Source organism: Leuciscus leuciscus, assembly GCF_965113295.1.
Source record: "Leuciscus leuciscus genome assembly, contig: HAP1_SCAFFOLD_289, whole genome shotgun sequence".
NCBI classification, from domain to species: Eukaryota; Metazoa; Chordata; class Actinopteri; order Cypriniformes; family Leuciscidae; genus Leuciscus; species Leuciscus leuciscus.
Genome location: NW_028118437.1, coordinates 11,071 through 29,517, shown reverse-complemented (window position 1 = coordinate 29,517; position 18,447 = coordinate 11,071).

Genomic DNA, 18,447 nt, shown 5'->3' with positions numbered 1-18,447 from the left:
GTTAGCTAATTGCATTTGAAAGATTTTACTTTCAAGGAAGCGTTTGCAATGGGTTTGTAAAAGGTTGTTTTATGCATGTCTGGCCTGAGTTTTTGTTGCATTTCCAATCTGACCAGCAGGGGTCACCAGCGTGTGGCGTTCCGAACGCTTCGAAACATTGAATCATTTTGCGAAGCAATCGGTTCAAAGCTTTGAAAAGCTTCGTTTCTCCCATCACTACCCTTTTGAGCTTGGTAAACCTTACAATCACGCGTAGCTGACCCAAGACTTGAAGTTGTGAACTGGGAAAGTGGCGATGGCTTGACGGCCACCCAGCCCCAGACACGGGCAAAACGGCCAACTCTTTCTGCCACGCTGGAACGCTGGCCCAACCTGCTGCGGTTCTTCGAAGCAAGCCGCAAAAAGTCCTCTGTTTTTTAACAAAAGCAGGTAGCTCTGCTGTGAGCAGAGCATCCAAAAATACCAGAAACTCGCAAATGTTCCCCTCCACGGAAATCTTTAGTAAAAGGCGAAAGATTTATGCGTGAATGAAGAGAAACCCGAGCTATACCCATGAGACGTTGGGACAATGTGCTCCCACGCACATGCCACCATGCTCAGCAAGGGTAATGTCTGGTGCAGGCTCCTCCCACCCAGCTTTTTTTCCTTTTTTAAAAAAAACAACAAACAAACAATAATACAGCCATTTCCATTAGAGGAAGGAGCAAATTTAATAAGAATCTGCCCCCATCACCAGATGACCGCAAACCCTGTCTAAGAGGATGTCACTGAGGCCGATAGTATGTTGAAGACCAGTGGTAGTATTCGTATGAGATTTTTATGAACTCCCTGGAAGCTAAATGAACAAACCCTTCATCTCCTTGGATTGCAGGTGGATTCCTCCATAGGACAGGGTGAGCTCCTCTTCCTGCCCCCCTTGGCCAAAGTAAAAGGCTTAAACAATAATAAGTCCCATAATGGAAAGCATATCCAGTATTAAGTGACTTCTCAACGGCTGAGCATACAGTGGCGTACTGCTCAGGGACACAGCTGTAACGACCGGTCCTCGTTAGTATAGTGGACAGTATCTCCGCCTGTCACGCGGAAGACCGGGGTTCGATTCCCCGACGGGGAGGCTTCTTCTTTATCACGGCCAAACACCTTGCATAAGCTCAGGCTTTACCGTGGAAGCTGCTGATGAAGCCAACCCGCCGTTCAAGACTCACCTGATGATGGTTAGCTAATTGCATTTGAAAGATTTTACTTTCAAGGAAGCGTTTGCAATGGGTTTGTAAAAGGTTGTTTTATGCATGTCTGGCCTGAGTTTTTGTTGCATTTCCAATCTGACCAGCAGGGGTCACCAGCGTGTGGCGTTCCGAACGCTTCGAAACATTGAATCATTTTGCGAAGCAATCGGTTCAAAGCTTTGAAAAGCTTCGTTTCTCCCATCACTACCCTTTTGAGCTTGGTAAACCTTACAATCACGCGTAGCTGACCCAAGACTTGAAGTTGTGAACTGGGAAAGTGGCGATGGCTTGACGGCCACCCAGCCCCAGACACGGGCAAAACGGCCAACTCTTTCTGCCACGCTGGAACGCTGGCCCAACCTGCTGCGGTTCTTCGGAGCAAGCCGCAAAAAGTCCTCTGTTTTTTAACAAAAGCAGGTAGCTCTGCTGTGAGCAGAGCATCCAAAAATACCAGAAACTCGCAAATGTTCCCCTCCACGGAAATCTTTAGTAAAAGGCGAAAGATTTATGCGTGAATGAAGAGAAACCCGAGCTATACCCATGAGACGTTGGGACAATGTGCTCCCACGCACATGCCACCATGCTCAGCAAGGGTAATGTCTGGTGCAGGCTCCTCCCACCCAGCTTTTTTTCCTTTTTTTAAAAAAAACAACAAACAAACAATAATACAGCCATTTCCATTAGAGGAAGGAGCACATTTAATAAGAATCTGCCCCCATCACCAGATGACCGCAAACCCTGTCTAAGAGGATGTCACTGAGGCCGATAGTATGTTGAAGACCAGTGGTAGTATTCGTATGAGATTTTTATGAACTCCCTGGAAGCTAAATGAACAAACCCTTCATCTCCTTGGATTGCAGGTGGATTCCTCCATAGGACAGGGTGAGCTCCTCTTCCTGCCCCCCTTGGCCAAAGTAAAAGGCTTAAACAATAATAAGTCCCATAATGGAAAGCATATCCAGTATTAAGTGACTTCTCAACGGCTGAGCATACAGTGCCGTACTGCTCAGGGACACAGCTGTAACGACCGGTCCTCGTTAGTATAGTGGACAGTATCTCCGCCTGTCACGCGGAAGACCGGGGTTCGATTCCCCGACGGGGAGGCTTCTTCTTTATCACGGCCAAACACCTTGCATAAGCTCAGGCTTTACCGTGGAAGCTGCTGATGAGGCCAACCCGCCGTTCAAGACTCACCTGATGATGGTTAGCTAATTGCATTTGAAAGATTTTACTTTCAAGGAAGCGTTTGCAATGGGTTTGTAAAAGGTTGTTTTATGCATGTCTGGCCTGAGTTTTTGTTGCATTTCCAATCTGACCAGCAGGGGTCACCAGCGTGTGGCATTCCGAACGCTTCGAAACATTGAATCATTTTGCGAAGCAATCGGTTCAAAGCTTTGAAAAGCTTCGTTTCTCCCATCACTACCCTTTTGAGCTTGGTAAACCTTACAATCACGCGTAGCTGACCCAAGACTTGAAGTTGTGAACTGGGAAAGTGGCGATGGCTTGACGGCCACCCAGCCCCAGACACGGGCAAAACGGCCAACTCTTTCTGCCACGCTGGAACGCTGGCCCAACCTGCTGCGGTTCTTCGGAGCAAGCCGCAAAAAGTCCTCTGTTTTTTAACAAAAGCAGGTAGCTCTGCTGTGAGCAGAGCATCCAAAAATACCAGAAACTCGCAAATGTTCCCCTCCACGGAAATCTTTAGTAAAAGGCGAAAGATTTATGCGTGAATGAAGAGAAACCCGAGCTATACCCATGAGACGTTGGGACAATGTGCTCCCACGCACATGCCACCATGCTCAGCAAGGGTAATGTCTGGTGCAGGCTCCTCCCACCCAGCTTTTTTTCCTTTTTTAAAAAAAACAACAAACAAACAATAATACAGCCATTTCCATTAGAGGAAGGAGCACATTTAATAAGAATCTGCCCCCATCACCAGATGACCGCAAACCCTGTCTAAGAGGATGTCACTGAGGCCGATAGTATGTTGAAGACCAGTGGTAGTATTCGTATGAGATTTTTATGAACTCCCTGGAAGCTAAATGAACAAACCCTTCATCTCCTTGGATTGCAGGTGGATTCCTCCATAGGACAGGGTGAGCTCCTCTTCCTGCCCCCCTTGGCCAAAGTAAAAGGCTTAAACAATAATAAGTCCCATAATGGAAAGCATATCCAGTATTAAGTGACTTCTCAACGGCTGAGCATACAGTGCCGTACTGCTCAGGGACACAACTGTAACGACCGGTCCTCGTTAGTATAGTGGACAGTATCTCCGCCTGTCACGCGGAAGACCGGGGTTCGATTCCCCGACGGGGAGGCTTCTTCTTTATCACGGCCAAACACCTTGCATAAGCTCAGGCTTTACCGTGGAAGCTGCTGATGAGGCCAACCCGCCGTTCAAGACTCACCTGATGATGGTTAGCTAATTGCATTTGAAAGATTTTACTTTCAAGGAAGCGTTTGCAATGGGTTTGTAAAAGGTTGTTTTATGCATGTCTGGCCTGAGTTTTTGTTGCATTTCCAATCTGACCAGCAGGGGTCACCAGCGTGTGGCGTTCCGAACGCTTCGAAACATTGAATCATTTTGCGAAGCAATCGGTTCAAAGCTTTGAAAAGCTTCGTTTCTCCCATCACTACCCTTTTGAGCTTGGTAAACCTTACAATCACGCGTAGCTGACCCAAGACTTGAAGTTGTGAACTGGGAAAGTGGCGATGGCTTGACGGCCACCCAGCCCCAGACACGGGCAAAACGGCCAACTCTTTCTGCCACGCTGGAACGCTGGCCCAACCTGCTGCGGTTCTTCGGAGCAAGCCGCAAAAAGTCCTCTGTTTTTTAACAAAAGCAGGTAGCTCTGCTGTGAGCAGAGCATCCAAAAATACCAGAAACTCGCAAATGTTCCCCTCGACGGAAATCTTTAGTAAAAGGCGAAAGATTTATGCGTGAATGAAGAGAAACCCGAGCTATACCCATGAGACGTTGGGACAATGTGCTCCCACGCACATGCCACCATGCTCAGCAAGGGTAATGTCTGGTGCAGGCTCCTCCCACCCAGCTTTTTTTCATTTTTAAAAAAAAACAACAAACAAACAATAATACAGCCATTTCCATTAGAGGAAGGAGCAAATTTAATAAGAATCTGCCCCCATCACCAGATGACCGCAAACCCTGTCTAAGAGGATGTCACTGAGGCCGATAGTATGTTGAAGACCAGTGGTAGTATTCGTATGAGATTTTTATGAACTCCCTGGAAGCTAAATGAACAAACCCTTCATCTCCTTGGATTGCAGGTGGATTCCTCCATAGGACAGGGTGAGCTCCTCTTCCTGCCCCCCTTGGCCAAAGTAAAAGGCTTAAACAATAATAAGTCCCATAATGGAAAGCATATCCAGTATTAAGTGACTTCTCAACGGCTGAGCATACAGTGGCGTACTGCTCAGGGACACAGCTGTAACGACCGGTCCTCGTTAGTATAGTGGACAGTATCTCCGCCTGTCACGCGGAAGACCGGGGTTCGATTCCCCGACGGGGAGGCTTCTTCTTTATCACGGCCAAACACCTTGCATAAGCTCAGGCTTTACCGTGGAAGCTGCTGATGAAGCCAACCCGCCGTTCAAGACTCACCTGATGATGGTTAGCTAATTGCATTTGAAAGATTTTACTTTCAAGGAAGCGTTTGCAATGGGTTTGTAAAAGGTTGTTTTATGCATGTCTGGCCTGAGTTTTTGTTGCATTTCCAATCTGACCAGCAGGGGTCACCAGCGTGTGGCGTTCCGAACGCTTCGAAACATTGAATCATTTTGCGAAGCAATCGGTTCAAAGCTTTGAAAAGCTTCGTTTCTCCCATCACTACCCTTTTGAGCTTGGTAAACCTTACAATCACGCGTAGCTGACCCAAGACTTGAAGTTGTGAACTGGGAAAGTGGCGATGGCTTGACGGCCACCCAGCCCCAGACACGGGCAAAACGGCCAACTCTTTCTGCCACGCTGGAACGCTGGCCCAACCTGCTGCGGTTCTTCGGAGCAAGCCGCAAAAAGTCCTCTGTTTTTTAACAAAAGCAGGTAGCTCTGCTGTGAGCAGAGCATCCAAAAATACCAGAAACTCGCAAATGTTCCCCTCCACGGAAATCTTTAGTAAAAGGCGAAAGATTTATGCGTGAATGAAGAGAAACCCGAGCTATACCCATGAGACGTTGGGACAATGTGCTCCCACGCACATGCCACCATGCTCAGCAAGGGTAATGTCTGGTGCAGGCTCCTCCCACCCAGCTTTTTTTCCTTTTTTAAAAAAAACAACAAACAAACAATAATACAGCCATTTCCATTAGAGGAAGGAGCAAATTTAATAAGAATCTGCCCCCATCACCAGATGACCGCAAACCCTGTCTAAGAGGATGTCACTGAGGCCGATAGTATGTTGAAGACCAGTGGTAGTATTCGTATGAGATTTTTGTGAACTCCCTGGAAGCTAAATGAACAAACCCTTCATCTCCTTGGATTGCAGGTGGATTCCTCCATAGGACAGGGTGAGCTCCTCTTCCTGCCCCCCTTGGCCAAAGTAAAAGGCTTAAACAATAATAAGTCCCATAATGGAAAGCATATCCAGTATTAAGTGACTTCTCAACGGCTGAGCATACAGTGCCGTACTGCTCAGGGACACAGCTGTAACGACCGGTCCTCGTTAGTATAGTGGACAGTATCTCCGCCTGTCACGCGGAAGACCGGGGTTCGATTCCCCGACGGGGAGGCTTCTTCTTTATCACGGCCAAACACCTTGCATAAGCTCAGGCTTTACCGTGGAAGCTGCTGATGAAGCCAACCCGCCGTTCAAGACTCACCTGATGATGGTTAGCTAATTGCATTTGAAAGATTTTACTTTCAAGGAAGCGTTTGCAATGGGTTTGTAAAAGGTTGTTTTATGCATGTCTGGCCTGAGTTTTTGTTGCATTTCCAATCTGACCAGCAGGGGTCACCAGCGTGTGGCGTTCCGAACGCTTCGAAACATTGAATCATTTTGCGAAGCAATCGGTTCAAAGCTTTGAAAAGCTTCGTTTCTCCCATCACTACCCTTTTGAGCTTGGTAAACCTTACAATCACGCGTAGCTGACCCAAGACTTGAAGTTGTGAACTGGGAAAGTGGCGATGGCTTGACGGCCACCCAGCCCCAGACACGGGCAAAACGGCCAACTCTTTCTGCCACGCTGGAACGCTGGCCCAACCTGCTGCGGTTCTTCGGAGCAAGCCGCAAAAAGTCCTCTGTTTTTTAACAAAAGCAGGTAGCTCTGCTGTGAGCAGAGCATCCAAAAATACCAGAAACTCGCAAATGTTCCCCTCCACGGAAATCTTTAGTAAAAGGCGAAAGATTTATGCGTGAATGAAGAGAAACCCGAGCTATACCCATGAGACGTTGGGACAATGTGCTCCCACGCACATGCCACCATGCTCAGCAAGGGTAATGTCTGGTGCAGGCTCCTCCCACCCAGCTTTTTTTCCTTTTTTAAAAAAAACAACAAACAAACAATAATACAGCCATTTCCATTAGAGGAAGGAGCACATTTAATAAGAATCTGCCCCCATCACCAGATGACCGCAAACCCTGTCTAAGAGGATGTCACTGAGGCCGATAGTATGTTGAAGACCAGTGGTAGTATTCGTATGAGATTTTTATGAACTCCCTGGAAGCTAAATGAACAAACCCTTCATCTCCTTGGATTGCAGGTGGATTCCTCCATAGGACAGGGTGAGCTCCTCTTCCTGCCCCCCTTGGCCAAAGTAAAAGGCTTAAACAATAATAAGTCCCATAATGGAAAGCATATCCAGTATTAAGTGACTTCTCAACGGCTGAGCATACAGTGCCGTACTGCTCAGGGACACAGCTGTAACGACCGGTCCTCGTTAGTATAGTGGACAGTATCTCCGCCTGTCACGCGGAAGACCGGGGTTCGATTCCCCGACGGGGAGGCTTCTTCTTTATCACGGCCAAACACCTTGCATAAGCTCAGGCTTTACCGTGGAAGCTGCTGATGAGGCCAACCCGCCGTTCAAGACTCACCTGATGATGGTTAGCTAATTGCATTTGAAAGATTTTACTTTCAAGGAAGCGTTTGCAATGGGTTTGTAAAAGGTTGTTTTATGCATGTCTGGCCTGAGTTTTTGTTGCATTTCCAATCTGACCAGCAGGGGTCACCAGCGTGTGGCGTTCCGAACGCTTCGAAACATTGAATCATTTTGCGAAGCAATCGGTTCAAAGCTTTGAAAAGCTTCGTTTCTCCCATCACTACCCTTTTGAGCTTGGTAAACCTTACAATCACGCGTAGCTGACCCAAGACTTGAAGTTGTGAACTGGGAAAGTGGCGATGGCTTGACGGCCACCCAGCCCCAGACACGGGCAAAACGGCCAACTCTTTCTGCCACGCTGGAACGCTGGCCCAACCTGCTGCGGTTCTTCGGAGCAAGCCGCAAAAAGTCCTCTGTTTTTTAACAAAAGCAGGTAGCTCTGCTGTGAGCAGAGCATCCAAAAATACCAGAAACTCGCAAATGTTCCCCTCGACGGAAATCTTTAGTAAAAGGCGAAAGATTTATGCGTGAATGAAGAGAAACCCGAGCTATACCCATGAGACGTTGGGACAATGTGCTCCCACGCACATGCCACCATGCTCAGCAAGGGTAATGTCTGGTGCAGGCTCCTCCCACCCAGCTTTTTTTCATTTTTAAAAAAAAACAACAAACAAACAATAATACAGCCATTTCCATTAGAGGAAGGAGCAAATTTAATAAGAATCTGCCCCCATCACCAGATGACCGCAAACCCTGTCTAAGAGGATGTCACTGAGGCCGATAGTATGTTGAAGACCAGTGGTAGTATTCGTATGAGATTTTTATGAACTCCCTGGAAGCTAAATGAACAAACCCTTCATCTCCTTGGATTGCAGGTGGATTCCTCCATAGGACAGGGTGAGCTCCTCTTCCTGCCCCCCTTGGCCAAAGTAAAAGGCTTAAACAATAATAAGTCCCATAATGGAAAGCATATCCAGTATTAAGTGACTTCTCAACGGCTGAGCATACAGTGCCGTACTGCTCAGGGACACAGCTGTAACGACCGGTCCTCGTTAGTATAGTGGACAGTATCTCCGCCTGTCACGCGGAAGACCGGGGTTCGATTCCCCGATGGGGAGGCTTCTTCTTTATCACTGCCAAACACCTTGCATAAGCTCAGGCTTTACCGTGGAAGCTGCTGATGAAGCCAACCCGCCGTTCAAGACTCACCTGATGATGGTTAGCTAATTGCATTTGAAAGATTTTACTTTCAAGGAAGCGTTTGCAATGGGTTTGTAAAAGGTTGTTTTATGCATGTCTGGCCTGAGTTTTTGTTGCATTTCCAATCTGACCAGCAGGGGTCACCAGCGTGTGGCGTTCCGAACGCTTCGAAACATTGAATCATTTTGCGAAGCAATCGGTTCAAAGCTTTGAAAAGCTTCGTTTCTCCCATCACTACCCTTTTGAGCTTGGTAAACCTTACAATCACGCGTAGCTGACCCAAGACTTGAAGTTGTGAACTGGGAAAGTGGCGATGGCTTGACGGCCACCCAGCCCCAGACACGGGCAAAACGGCCAACTCTTTCTGCCACGCTGGAACGCTGGCCCAACCTGCTGCGGTTCTTCGGAGCAAGCCGCAAAAAGTCCTCTGTTTTTTAACAAAAGCAGGTAGCTCTGCTGTGAGCAGAGCATCCAAAAATACCAGAAACTCGCAAATGTTCCCCTCCACGGAAATCTTTAGTAAAAGGCGAAAGATTTATGCGTGAATGAAGAGAAACCCGAGCTATACCCATGAGACGTTGGGACAATGTGCTCCCACGCACATGCCACCATGCTCAGCAAGGGTAATGTCTGGTGCAGGCTCCTCCCACCCAGCTTTTTTTCCTTTTTTAAAAAAAACAACAAACAAACAATAATACAGCCATTTCCATTAGAGGAAGGAGCACATTTAATAAGAATCTGCCCCCATCACCAGATGACCGCAAACCCTGTCTAAGAGGATGTCACTGAGGCCGATAGTATGTTGAAGACCAGTGGTAGTATTCGTATGAGATTTTTATGAACTCCCTGGAAGCTAAATGAACAAACCCTTCATCTCCTTGGATTGCAGGTGGATTCCTCCATAGGACAGGGTGAGCTCCTCTTCCTGCCCCCCTTGGCCAAAGTAAAAGGCTTAAACAATAATAAGTCCCATAATGGAAAGCATATCCAGTATTAAGTGACTTCTCAACGGCTGAGCATACAGTGCCGTACTGCTCAGGGACACAGCTGTAACGACCGGTCCTCGTTAGTATAGTGGACAGTATCTCCGCCTGTCACGCGGAAGACCGGGGTTCGACTGAACGGCGGGTTGGCTTCATCAGCAGCTTCCACGGTAAAGCCTGAGCTTATGCAAGGTGTTTGGCCGTGATAAAGAAGAAGCCTCCCCGTCGGGGAATCGAACCCCGGTCTTCCGCGTGACAGGCGGAGATACTGTCCACTATACTAACGAGGACCGGTCGTTACAGTTGTGTCCCTGAGCAGTACGGCACTGTATGCTCAGCCGTTGAGAAGTCACTTAATACTGGATAAAGGCTTCTTCTTTATCACGGCCAAACACCTTGCATAAGCTCAGGCTTTACCGTGGAAGCTGCTGATGAAGCCAACCCGCCGTTCAAGACTCACCTGATGATGGTTAGCTAATTGCATTTGAAAGATTTTACTTTCAAGGAAGCGTTTGCAATGGGTTTGTAAAAGGTTGTTTTATGCATGTCTGGCCTGAGTTTTTGTTGCATTTCCAATCTGACCAGCAGGGGTCACCAGCGTGTGGCGTTCCGAACGCTTCGAAACATTGAATCATTTTGCGAAGCAATCGGTTCAAAGCTTTGAAAAGCTTCGTTTCTCCCATCACTACCCTTTTGAGCTTGGTAAACCTTACAATCACGCGTAGCTGACCCAAGACTTGAAGTTGTGAACTGGGAAAGTGGCGATGGCTTGACGGCCACCCAGCCCCAGACACGGGCAAAACGGCCAACTCTTTCTGCCACGCTGGAACGCTGGCCCAACCTGCTGCGGTTCTTCGGAGCAAGCCGCAAAAAGTCCTCTGTTTTTTAACAAAAGCAGGTAGCTCTGCTGTGAGCAGAGCATCCAAAAATACCAGAAACCTGCAAATGTTCCCCTCCACGGAAATCTTTAGTAAAAGGCGAAAGATTTATGCGTGAATGAAGAGAAACCCGAGCTATACCCATGAGACGTTGGGACAATGTGCTCCCACGCACATGCCACCATGCTCAGCAAGGGTAATGTCTGGTGCAGGCTCCTCCCACCCAGCTTTTTTTCCTTTTTTAAAAAAAACAACAAACAAACAATAATACAGCCATTTCCATTAGAGGAAGGAGCAAATTTAATAAGAATCTGCCCCCATCACCAGATGACCGCAAACCCTGTCTAAGAGGATGTCACTGAGGCCGATAGTATGTTGAAGACCAGTGGTAGTATTCGTATGAGATTTTTATGAACTCCCTGGAAGCTAAATGAACAAACCCTTCATCTCCTTGGATTGCAGGTGGATTCCTCCATAGGACAGGGTGAGCTCCTCTTCCTGCCCCCCTTGGCCAAAGTAAAAGGCTTAAACAATAATAAGTCCCATAATGGAAAGCATATCCAGTATTAAGTGACTTCTCAACGGCTGAGCATACAGTGCCGTACTGCTCAGGGACACAGCTGTAACGACCGGTCCTCGTTAGTATAGTGGACAGTATCTCCCCCTGTCACGCAGAAGACCGGGGTTCGATTCCCCGACGTGGAGGCTTCTTCTTTATCACGGCCAAACACCTTGCATAAGCTCAGGCTTTACCGTGGAAGCTGCTGATGAAGCCAACCCGCCGTTCAAGACTCACCTGATGATGGTTAGCTAATTGCATTTGAAAGATTTTACTTTCAAGGAAGCGTTTGCAATGGGTTTGTAAAAGGTTGTTTTATGCATGTCTGGCCTGAGTTTTTGTTGCATTTCCAATCTGACCAGCAGGGGTCACCAGCGTGTGGCGTTCCGAACGCTTCGAAACATTGAATCATTTTGCGAAGCAATCGGTTCAAAGCTTTGAAAAGCTTCGTTTCTCCCATCACTACCCTTTTGAGCTTGGTAAACCTTACAATCACGCGTAGCTGACCCAAGACTTGAAGTTGTGAACTGGGAAAGTGGCGATGGCTTGACGTCCACCCAGCCCCAGACACGGGCAAAACGGCCAACTCTTTCTGCCACGCTGGAACGCTGGCCCAACCTGCTGCGGTTCTTCGGAGCAAGCCGCAAAAAGTCCTCTGTTTTTTAACAAAAGCAGGTAGCTCTGCTGTGAGCAGAGCATCCAAAAATACCAGAAACTCGCAAATGTTCCCCTCCACGGAAATCTTTAGTAAAAGGCGAAAGATTTATGCGTGAACGAAGAGAAACCCGAGCTATACCCATGAGACGTTGGGACAATGTGCTCCCACGCACATGCCACCATGCTCAGCAAGGGTAATGTCTGGTGCAGGCTCCTCCCACCCAGCTTTTTTTCCTTTTTTAAAAAAAACAACAAACAAACAATAATACAGCCATTTCCATTAGAGGAAGGAGCACATTTAATAAGAATCTGCCCCCATCACCAGATGACCGCAAACCCTGTCTAAGAGGATGTCACTGAGGCCGATAGTATGTTGAAGACCAGTGGTAGTATTCGTATGAGATTTTTATGAACTCCCTGGAAGCTAAATGAACAAACCCTTCATCTCCTTGGATTGCAGGTGGATTCCTCCATAGGACAGGGTGAGCTCCTCTTCCTGCCCCCCTTGGCCAAAGTAAAAGGCTTAAACAATAATAAGTCCCATAATGGAAAGCATATCCAGTATTAAGTGACTTCTCAACGGCTGAGCATACAGTGCCGTACTGCTCAGGGACACAGCTATAATGACCGGTCCTCGTTAGTATAGTGGACAGTATCTCCGCCTGTCACGCGGAAGACCGGGGTTCGATTCCCCGACGGGGAGGCTTCTTCTTTATCACGGCCAAACACCTTGCATAAGCTCAGGCTTTACCGTGGAAGCTGCTGATGAAGCCAACCCGCCGTTCAAGACTCACCTGATGATGGTTAGCTAATTGCATTTGAAAGATTTTACTTTCAAGGAAGCGTTTGCAATGGGTTTGTAAAAGGTTGTTTTATGCATGTCTGGCCTGAGTTTTTGTTGCATTTCCAATCTGACCAGCAGGGGTCACCAGCGTGTGGCGTTCCGAACGCTTCGAAACATTGAATCATTTTGCGAAGCAATCGGTTCAAAGCTTTGAAAAGCTTCGTTTCTCCCATCACTACCCTTTTGAGCTTGGTAAACCTTACAATCACGCGTAGCTGACCCAAGACTTGAAGTTGTGAACTGGGAAAGTGGCGATGGCTTGACGTCCACCCAGCCCCAGACACGGGCAAAACGGCCAACTCTTTCTGCCACGCTGGAACGCTGGCCCAACCTGCTGCGGTTCTTCGGAGCAAGCCGCAAAAAGTCCTCTGTTTTTTAACAAAAGCAGGTAGCTCTGCTGTGAGCAGAGCATCCAAAAATACCAGAAACTCGCAAATGTTCCCCTCCACGGAAATCTTTAGTAAAAGGCGAAAGATTTATGCGTGAACGAAGAGAAACCCGAGCTATACCCATGAGACGTTGGGACAATGTGCTCCCACGCACATGCCACCATGCTCAGCAAGGGTAATGTCTGGTGCAGGCTCCTCCCACCCAGCTTTTTTTCCTTTTTTAAAAAAAACAACAAACAAACAATAATACAGCCATTTCCATTAGAGGAAGGAGCACATTTAATAAGAATCTGCCCCCATCACCAGATGACCGCAAACCCTGTCTAAGAGGATGTCACTGAGGCCGATAGTATGTTGAAGACCAGTGGTAGTATTCGTATGAGATTTTTATGAACTCCCTGGAAGCTAAATGAACAAACCCTTCATCTCCTTGGATTGCAGGTGGATTCTTCCATAGGACAGGGTGAGCTCCTCTTCCTGCCCCCCTTGGCCAAAGTAAAAGGCTTAAACAATAATAAGTCCCATAATGGAAAGCATATCCAGTATTAAGTGACTTCTCAACGGCTGAGCATACAGTGGCGTACTGCTCAGGGACACAGCTGTAACGACCGGTCCTCGTTAGTATAGTGGACAGTATCTCCGCCTGTCACGCGGAAGACCGGGGTTCGATTCCCCGACGGGGAGGCTTCTTCTTTATCACGGCCAAACACCTTGCATAAGCTCAGGCTTTACCGTGGAAGCTGCTGATGAAGCCAACCCGCCGTTCAAGACTCACCTGATGATGGTTAGCTAATTGCATTTGAAAGATTTTACTTTCAAGGAAGCGTTTGCAATGGGTTTGTAAAAGGTTGTTTTATGCATGTCTGGCCTGAGTTTTTGTTGCATTTCCAATCTGACCAGCAGGGGTCACCAGCGTGTGGCGTTCCGAACGCTTCGAAACATTGAATCATTTTGCGAAGCAATCGGTTCAAAGCTTTGAAAAGCTTCGTTTCTCCCATCACTACCCTTTTGAGCTTGGTAAACCTTACAATCACGCGTAGCTGACCCAAGACTTGAAGTTGTGAACTGGGAAAGTGGCGATGGCTTGACGGCCACCCAGCCCCAGACACGGGCAAAACGGCCAACTCTTTCTGCCACGCTGGAACGCTGGCCCAACCTGCTGCGGTTCTTCGGAGCAAGCCGCAAAAAGTCCTCTGTTTTTTAACAAAAGCAGGTAGCTCTGCTGTGAGCAGAGCATCCAAAAATACCAGAAACTCGCAAATGTTCCCCTCCACGGAAATCTTTAGTAAAAGGCGAAAGATTTATGCGTGAATGAAGAGAAACCCGAGCTATACCCATGAGACGTTGGGACAATGTGCTCCCACGCACATGCCACCATGCTCAGCAAGGGTAATGTCTGGTGCAGGCTCCTCCCACCCAGCTTTTTTTCCTTTTTTAAAAAAAACAACAAACAAACAATAATACAGCCATTTCCATTAGAGGAAGGAGCACATTTAATAAGAATCTGCCCCCATCACCAGATGACCGCAAACCCTGTCTAAGAGGATGTCACTGAGGCCGATAGTATGTTGAAGACCAGTGGTAGTATTCGTATGAGATTTTTATGAACTCCCTGGAAGCTAAATGAACAAACCCTTCATCTCCTTGGATTGCAGGTGGATTCCTCCATAGGACAGGGTGAGCTCCTCTTCCTGCCCCCCTTGGCCAAAGTAAAAGGCTTAAACAATAATAAGTCCCATAATGGAAAGCATATCCAGTATTAAGTGACTTCTCAACGGCTGAGCATACAGTGGCGTACTGCTCAGGGACACAGCTGTAACGACCGGTCCTCGTTAGTATAGTGGACAGTATCTCCGCCTGTCACGCGGAAGACCGGGGTTCGATTCCCCGACGGGGAGGCTTCTTCTTTATCACGGCCAAACACCTTGCATAAGCTCAGGCTTTACCGTGGAAGCTGCTGATGAAGCCAACCCGCCGTTCAAGACTCACCTGATGATGGTTAGCTAATTGCATTTGAAAGATTTTACTTTCAAGGAAGCGTTTGCAATGGGTTTGTAAAAGGTTGTTTTATGCATGTCTGGCCTGAGTTTTTGTTGCATTTCCAATCTGACCAGCAGGGGTCACCAGCGTGTGGCGTTCCGAACGCTTCGAAACATTGAATCATTTTGCGAAGCAATCGGTTCAAAGCTTTGAAAAGCTTCGTTTCTCCCATCACTACCCTTTTGAGCTTGGTAAACCTTACAATCACGCGTAGCTGACCCAAGACTTGAAGTTGTGAACTGGGAAAGTGGCGATGGCTTGACGGCCACCCAGCCCCAGACACGGGCAAAACGGCCAACTCTTTCTGCCACGCTGGAACGCTGGCCCAACCTGCTGCGGTTCTTCGGAGCAAGCCGCAAAAAGTCCTCTGTTTTTTAACAAAAGCAGGTAGCTCTGCTGTGAGCAGAGCATCCAAAAATACCAGAAACTCGCAAATGTTCCCCTCCACGGAAATCTTTAGTAAAAGGCGAAAGATTTATGCGTGAATGAAGAGAAACCCGAGCTATACCCATGAGACGTTGGGACAATGTGCTCCCACGCACATGCCACCATGCTCAGCAAGGGTAATGTCTGGTGCAGGCTCCTCCCACCCAGCTTTTTTTCATTTTTAAAAAAAAACAACAAACAAACAATAATACAGCCATTTCCATTAGAGGAAGGAGCAAATTTAATAAGAATCTGCCCCCATCACCAGATGACCGCAAACCCTGTCTAAGAGGATGTCACTGAGGCCGATAGTATGTTGAAGACCAGTGGTAGTATTCGTATGAGATTTTTATGAACTCCCTGGAAGCTAAATGAACAAACCCTTCATCTCCTTGGATTGCAGGTGGATTCCTCCATAGGACAGGGTGAGCTCCTCTTCCTGCCCCCCTTGGCCAAAGTAAAAGGCTTAAACAATAATAAGTCCCATAATGGAAAGCATATCCAGTATTAAGTGACTTCTCAACGGCTGAGCATACAGTGCCGTACTGCTCAGGGACACAGCTGTAACGACCGGTCCTCGTTAGTATAGTGGACAGTATCTCCCCCTGTCACGCGGAAGACCGGGGTTCGATTCCCCGACGTGGAGGCTTCTTCTTTATCACGGCCAAACACCTTGCATAAGCTCAGGCTTTACCGTGGAAGCTGCTGATGAAGCCAACCCGCCGTTCAAGACTCACCTGATGATGGTTAGCTAATTGCATTTGAAAGATTTTACTTTCAAGGAAGCGTTTGCAATGGGTTTGTAAAAGGTTGTTTTATGCATGTCTGGCCTGAGTTTTTGTTGCATTTCCAATCTGACCAGCAGGGGTCACCAGCGTGTGGCGTTCCGAACGCTTCGAAACATTGAATCATTTTGCGAAGCAATCGGTTCAAAGCTTTGAAAAGCTTCGTTTCTCCCATCACTACCCTTTTGAGCTTGGTAAACCTTACAATCACGCGTAGCTGACCCAAGACTTGAAGTTGTGAACTGGGAAAGTGGCGATGGCTTGACGGCCACCCAGCCCCAGACACGGGCAAAACGGCCAACTCTTTCTGCCACGCTGGAACGCTGGCCCAACCTGCTGCGGTTCTTCGGAGCAAGCCGCAAAAAGTCCTCTGTTTTTTAACAAAAGCAGGTAGCTCTGCTGTGAGCAGAGCATCCAAAAATACCAGAAACTCGCAAATGTTCCCCTCCACGGAAATCTTTAGTAAAAGGCGAAAGATTTATGCGTGAACGAAGAGAAACCCGAGCTATACCCATGAGACGTTGGGACAATGTGCTCCCACGCACATGCCACCATGCTCAGCAAGGGTAATGTCTGGTGCAGGCTCCTCCCACCCAGCTTTTTTTCCTTTTTTAAAAAAAACAACAAACAAACAATAATACAGCCATTTCCATTAGAGGAAGGAGCACATTTAATAAGAATCTGCCCCCATCACCAGATGACCGCAAACCCTGTCTAAGAGGATGTCACTGAGGCCGATAGTATGTTGAAGACCAGTGGTAGTATTCGTATGAGATTTTTATGAACTCCCTGGAAGCTAAATGAACAAACCCTTCATCTCCTTGGATTGCAGGTGGATTCCTCCATAGGACAGGGTGAGCTCCTCTTCCTGCCCCCCTTGGCCAAAGTAAAAGGCTTAAACAATAATAAGTCCCATAATGGAAAGCATATCCAGTATTAAGTGACTTCTCAACGGCTGAGCATACAGTGGCGTACTGCTCAGGGACACAGCTGTAACGACCGGTCCTCGTTAGTATAGTGGACAGTATCTCCGCCTGTCACGCGGAAGACCGGGGTTCGATTCCCCGACGGGGAGGCTTCTTCTTTATCACGGCCAAACACCTTGCATAAGCTCAGGCTTTACCGTGGAAGCTGCTGATGAAGCCAACCCGCCGTTCAAGACTCACCTGATGATGGTTAGCTAATTGCATTTGAAAGATTTTACTTTCAAGGAAGCGTTTGCAATGGGTTTGTAAAAGGTTGTTTTATGCATGTCTGGCCTGAGTTTTTGTTGCATTTCCAATCTGACCAGCAGGGGTCACCAGCGTGTGGCGTTCCGAACGCTTCGAAACATTGAATCATTTTGCGAAGCAATCGGTTCAAAGCTTTGAAAAGCTTCGTTTCTCCCATCACTACCCTTTTGAGCTTGGTAAACCTTACAATCACACGTAGCTGACCCAAGACTTGAAGTTGTGAACTGGGAAAGTGGCGATGGCTTGACGGCCACCCAGCCCCAGACACGGGCAAAACAGCCAACTCTTTCTGCCACGCTGGAACGCTGGCCCAACCTGCTGCGGTTCTTCGGAGCAAGCCGCAAAAAGTCCTCTGTTTTTTAACAAAAGCAGGTAGCTCTGCTGTGAGCAGAGCATCCAAAAATACCAGAAACTCGCAAATGTTCCCCTCCACGGAAATCTTTAGTAAAAGGCGAAAGATTTATGCGTGAATGAAGAGAAACCCGAGCTATACCCATGAGACGTTGGGACAATGTGCTCCCACGCACATGCCACCATGCTCAGCAAGGGTAATGTCTGGTGCAGGCTCCTCCCACCCAGCTTTTTTTCCTTTTTTAAAAAAAACAACAAACAAACAATAATACAGCCATTTCCATTAGAGGAAGGAGCAAATTTAATAAGAATCTGCCCCCATCACCAGATGACCGCAAACCCTGTCTAAGAGGATGTCACTGAGGCCGATAGTATGTTGAAGACCAGTGGTAGTATTCGTATGAGATTTTTATGAACTCCCTGGAAGCTAAATGAACAAACCCTTCATCTCCTTGGATTGCAGGTGGATTCCTCCATAGGACAGGGTGAGCTCCTCTTCCTGCCCCCCTTGGCCAAAGTAAAAGGCTTAAACAATAATAAGTCCCATAATGGAAAGCATATCCAGTATTAAGTGACTTCTCAACGGCTGAGCATACAGTGCCGTACTGCTCAGGGACACAGCGGTAACGACCGGTCCTCGTTAGTATAGTGGACAGTATCTCCGCCTGTCACGCGGAAGACCGGGGTTCGATTCCCCGACGGGGAGGCTTCTTCTTTATCACGGCCAAACACCTTGCATAAGCTCAGGCTTTACCGTGGAAGCTGCTGATGAAGCCAACCCGCCGTTCAAGACTCACCTGATGATGGTTAGCTAATTGCATT